This window comes from Tachysurus fulvidraco, chromosome 7 (assembly GCF_022655615.1).
Source record: "Tachysurus fulvidraco isolate hzauxx_2018 chromosome 7, HZAU_PFXX_2.0, whole genome shotgun sequence".
Classification (NCBI taxonomy): Eukaryota; Metazoa; Chordata; class Actinopteri; order Siluriformes; family Bagridae; genus Tachysurus; species Tachysurus fulvidraco.
Genome location: NC_062524.1, coordinates 7,022,955 through 7,029,087, shown reverse-complemented (window position 1 = coordinate 7,029,087; position 6,133 = coordinate 7,022,955).

The following is a 6,133-nucleotide window of genomic DNA, read 5'->3' as shown; positions in this document are numbered from 1 at the left end:
GTGTAGCTGCATGGGGAGTACAGTTTTACAAACTGTCTAGGCAAGAAAAAAAATATATATATATTTTTTTTTTTTTCGTGACATACGGCTAAGTATGGTGACCCATACTCAGAATTCGTTCTCTGCATTTAACCCATCCAAAGTGCACACACACACACCGTGAACACACACCCGGAGCAGTGAGCAGCCATTTATGCTGCGGCGCCCGGGGAGCAGTTGGGGGGTTCGGTGCCTTGCTCAAGGGCACCTCAGTCGTGGCCGGCCCGAGACTTGAACCCACAACCTTAGGGTTAGGAGTCAGACTCTAACCATTAGGCCACGACTTTATTATAAATGCGTCTATAACTAAATTTTCGAAACCTGGAAAATACCAGATTCTTAGAAGTTAAAAAAAAAATTCTCTGGTCTTAGTTCAGATCTACAAACTATCAATAAATGTAGGGATTTATTTTTTTCTTAACGTTTTTAACGAAAGAGTAATTGTAAAATTAGCTAACAGTGTACACGTAACTTAAAAATGTTTACATCTCTAAAAAACAAGCAACAAGCCAGTATACCATTCTGGTGGAACAAAACATCACCTTTATTCAGTTTTTAATGATCAAAATATTAACGAGCCCCTAGAAGTCCTCAAGTGCATATTCATTGAATTGTTGCGATCGTTTGATTAATCAGCGTTAACATGAGAGATTTCCTGAGGAAATTTAGATTAAAATAGATATTCTTCCGAAATTGAAAATAATAGTTTCTAAGTAATAGTCTTTGCTCATGGCAGCACAAAGATATTTTACAAAATATGTTTTCTATAAGAAATCAGATATGAGTCTTAAAAAAATGGACAGAAAGGAAATGCTTGTGCATGGAATAGCTGATTTGTGTTAAATGTAAATATTACAAGAGAAGTTAAAATTACATTAAAACTAACAAAGAAATTAAAAGATATTAAAAAAAGGCTTGAAGGTGGGGCAAACAATGGGAATCATCGACTGGTCTTGGGAATTATTGTTTATTGGGAATCACTTTTTGATGATCAGTATGGTTATGGTGTGAACTTATCCTATTGTATGTCTATTTAATTTGTTTGTATTTTGACCAATTTAGAAAAATTCTCTAAGAAACTTTTAGAGAATTCGATATAGCTAACAGGTTAACTATGTTTGTGTTTAATGTTTATTTTACATTAATGATATTCTCCATTCTCTTTACCTGGACAGAAAACAGGACCACGTCTATCATGATAAAAAAATCGCCCGAGACGAAAGCACCAAAAGTTTAGTGAAGAGTCAAGTGAAGGGGGCAGAGCTTCCAGTGGGAGTCAGTTTGTATCGGAACATACAGTGCCTTGCGAAAGTATTCGGCCCCCTTGAACTTTGCGACCTTTTGCCACATTTCAGGCTTCAAACAATGATATGAAACTATAATTTTTTTGTGAAGAATCAACAACAAGTGGGACACAATCATGAAGTAGAACGAAATTTATTGGATATTTCAAACCTTAACAAATCAAAAACTGAAAAATTGGGCATGCAAAATTATTCGGCCCCCTTAAGTTAATACTTTGTAGCGCCACCTTTTGCTGCGATTAAGCTGCAAGTCGCTTGGGGTATGTCTCGATCAGTTTTGCACATCGAAAGACTGAAATTTTTGCCCATTCCTCCTTGCAGAACAGCTCGAGCTCAGTGAGGTTGGATGGAGAGCGTTTGTGCCATCTTCAATTTTAACCATCTTCCCTGTCCCTACTGAAGAAAAGCAGGCCCAAACCATGATGCTGCCACCACCATGTTTGACAGTGGGGATTGTGTGTTCAGGGTGATGAGCGGTGTTGCTTTTACGCCAAACATAACGTTTTGCATTGTTGCCAAAAAGTTCAATTTTGGTTTCATCTGACCAGAGCACCTTCTTCCACATGTTTGGTGTGTCTCCCAGGTGGCTTGTGGCAAACTTTAAACGACACTTTTTATGGATATCTTTAAGAAATGGCTTTCTTCTTGCCACTCTTCCATAAAGGCCAGATTTGTGCAGTATACGACTGATTGTTGTCCTATGGACAGAGTCTCCCACCTCAGCTGTAGATCTCTGCAGTTCATCCAGCGTGATCATGGGCCTCTTGGCTGCATCTCTGATCAGTCTTCTCCTTGTATGAGCTGAAAGTTTAGAGGGATGGCCAGGTCTTGGTAGATTTGCAGTGGTCTGATACTCCTTCCATTTCAATATTATCGCTTGCACAGTGCTCCTCGGGATGTTTAAAGCTTGGGAAATCTTTTTGTATCCAAATCCGGCTTTAAACTTCTCCACAACAGTATCTCGGACCTGCCTGGTGTGTTCCTTGTTCTTCATGATGCTCTCTGCACTTTAAACGGACCTCTGAGACTATCACAGTGCAGGTGCATTTATACGGAGACTTGATTACACACAGGTGGATTCTATTTATCATCATTAGTCATTTAGGTCAACATTGGATCATTCAGAGATCCTCACTGAACTTCTGGAGAGAGTTTGCTGCACTGAAAGTAAAGGGACTGAATAATTTTGCACGCCCAATTTTTCAGTTTTTGATTTGTTAAAAAAGTTTGAAATGTCCAATAAATTTCATTCCAATTCATGATTGTGTCCCACTTGTTGTTGATTATTCACAAAAAAATTACAGTTTCATATCATTATGTTTGAAGCCTGAAATGTGGCAAAAGGTCGCAAAGTTCAAGGGGGCCGAATACTTTTGCAAGGCACTGTATACTGTTAACTACCATTCTGTTCTTATGTCCATCTTCTGCAGCATTTATCCTACACGGTCTACAATGGTGTGGGAAAAGTGTTGGCCCCCTTCCTGATTTTTTTCTTTTTGTGCTTGTTTGTCACACTAATGTTTCAGATTATCAAACAAATTTCAATATTAGTCAAAGATCACACAAGTAAACACAACATGCAGTTTTTAAATGAAGGTTGTTTTTTTTTTACTAAGGGAAAACAAAATCCAAACTTACACGGCCCTGTGTGAAAAAGTGTTTGCCCCTAAACCTAATAACTGGTTGGGCCACCCTTAGCAGCAAGAACTGCAATCAAGCGTTTTCAATAACTTGCAATGAGTCTGTTGCAGCAGTGTGGAGGAATTTTGGTCCACTCATCTTTGCAGAATTGTTGTAAGTCAGCCACATTGAGCATGAACCACCTTTTTAAGGTCGTGCCGTGGCATCTCAATAGGATTCAGGTCAGGACTTTGACTAGGCCACTCCAAAGTCTTCATTTTGTTTTTTTTAGCCAACAAACAAACAAAGACTTTGCATGCTCCACTGCTCTCTGTTTTACTGAAACTTGTCTCAGTCACTCAATCCCAGACAGTGGATTACTTCTCTCAAGGTTCCGCTTACACAGAGCGGATCACGTAGCAGTGCTATCTGGTAAAATTAAAGACGGCGGAATCTGCTTCTACATTAACGATCGTTGGTCACAGATGTCACACTGCTGAATAACTGAATAAGTAATGCAGCCCAAACTCGGAGTCACTGTTCATAAACTTTAAACCTTTTTATTCACCACAGGAATTCTCCTCATTCATTTATCCAACCTACTGACAAAAGAGATCAGAATAGACAAAAGAAGCTACTCTGCAAAGCTGAAAAGCAGGTTTTCAGCTAACAATCCTGCATCATTGTGGAAAGGCCTGCAAGACATCACAAACTACAAGAGATCACCCCCTGGCTCTTATCTTCACCCATATCTTCAACAGATCACTGGAGCTGTATGAAGTCCCCTCCTCTCCACAATCATCTCAGTCCACAAGAAACCCTCTATCATGGGAATGAATCGCCAAGGCCTGTAGCTCTGACATCTGACACCAAAGACCTTTGTACAGCTGGTATAGGCCCACCTAAAGACTGTAACAGAACGGATGCTGGAACCACCTTACAGTTTGCCTACAGAGCAAACAGTTCAGTGGCCGAAGCAGTTAACATTGGGCTGCACTACTTTCTACAACACGTTGACTGCCCAGGGACATACGCCCGGATTCTCTTTGTCGACTTCAGTTCGGCGTTTAATTCAGTGATACCTCGAGATACGAGTGCTTTGACATACGAATTTTTTGAGATACGAGCTGTGATTCGACCAAATTTTTTGCCTTGAGATACGAGCAAATTTTTGAGATACGAGCATCTGAGCCGCCGTCGCCGAAAGAAAGATCCCCAACAGCCACCTGTGCTGTTTCCCCCGCCTCAGCTTCCCAAGTTGGAACGAATTAAACTCGTATCTCTAGGTATTACTGTACTATAATTCCAGAAATTCTCCACTCCAAACTCCTTCAGCTCACTATACCCCCTTACATCTGCCAGTGGATCACCAGCTTCCTGACAGGCAGGAAACAACAGGTGAGACTGGGAGGTGTTACCTCCAGTATTCGGACAATCGGCACTGGTGCTCCTCTGGGATGTGTCCTCTCCCCACTGCTTTTCTCCCTCTACAATAATGACTGCACTTCAAGTGACCCAACTGTTAAACACCTGAAATTTGCAGATGATACTATGCTCATCGGTCTCATCTAGGATGGCATTGAGTCTGCATACCGGCAGGAGGTGAAGCAGCTGGTGCTATGGTGCAGTCAGAACAGTCTAGAGCTAAACACCCTCAAAACTGTGGAGATGATCGTGGACACCCCCAACACTACTCCCCGTCACAATATCCAACAGACCTGTATCATCTGTGGAGACATTCAAGTTTCTGGGCACTACCATTTCCCAAGACCTGAAATGGGAGTGCAACATCAATTCCATTCTAAAAAAGGCCCAGCAGAGGATGTACTTTCTACACCAACTAAGGAAGTATGGTCTGCCACAGGAGCTGTTGATGCTGTTCTACACTGCAGTCATTGAATCTGTCCTGTGCACATCCATCACCATCTGGTTTGGTGCAGCAACAAAACAGGGCAGGAACAGACTGCAACGCACAGTAAAAACAGCGCTGCCCACTCCCCAGGACTTGTATGACACAAGAACCAGAAACCGGACAGGAAAAATCACCACTGACCCTTCATACCCTGGACAACCTCTTTCAGCTCAATTCTAGCAGGTGCTGCAGAACTTTGCTTACCAAAACTGCCAGACACAGAAACAGTTTCTTTCCCCAGGCACCAGGCAATCACCCTGATTAACAACTCACCATAATTATATTCCCTGCTTCATATCTATAAGTACTGCATTATCAGGACTGTCAGTCATCACATCATCCGTATGTGTCACACACACTACTGCTGCTGTATACAATATTGTACAAAATGCATAATATTGCACAATGTTGTTATTTGCACTAGCATGCTCTTTTCACACTTTATACATATTCTGTATTCCAATTTAATACTTGTACTGTGTACATTGTCTCACATCATCTGTATAGTCTTTTATAGACATTTGAGAGTCACAAACTGCTGGAACCAAATTCCTTGTGTGTGTCAACACACTTGGCCAATAAATCTGATTCTGATTCTGAATCAGAGGTGAACTTGCTGGTGTGTTTTGGATCATTGTCCTGCTGCAGAACCCAGGTTCGCTTCAGCTTGAGGTCACGAACGGATGGCCGCACATTGTCCTTTTGGTGGACATCAAAATTTATGGTTCCATTTATCACAGCAAGTCTTCCAGGTCCTGAAGCACCACCATATTTTACTATTAATGTTCTTTTTCTGAAATGCTGTGTTACTTTTACATTACGATTTTGGAACACCTTCCAAAAAGTTGTCAAGATGTTTTCATCAAGATGTTTTCTGGCAAATCTGAGACCCGCCTTTATGTTCTTTTTGCTCAGCAGTGGTTTACGTCTTGCTAATCTGCCATGCAGGCCATTTTTGCCCAGTCTCTTACGGTGGAGTCATGAACATGACCTTAACTGACTGAAAAAAGTGAGATCTGCAGTTGTTTAGATGTTGTTGTGGGGTGTTTTGGGACATCTTGTATGCATCGTCGTTGCGTTCTCGGGGTAATTTTCGGACGGACGCCGACTCCTGGGAAGGTTTTTTTTTGTAGATATCGGCTCTCACTGTGGTTCACCGTAGTCCCAAAGCTTTATAAATGTCTCTATAACCTTTCCCAGCCTGATAGATCTCAATTACTTTCTTTCTTTCTCATTTGTTTCCTGGATTTCTTTAGAT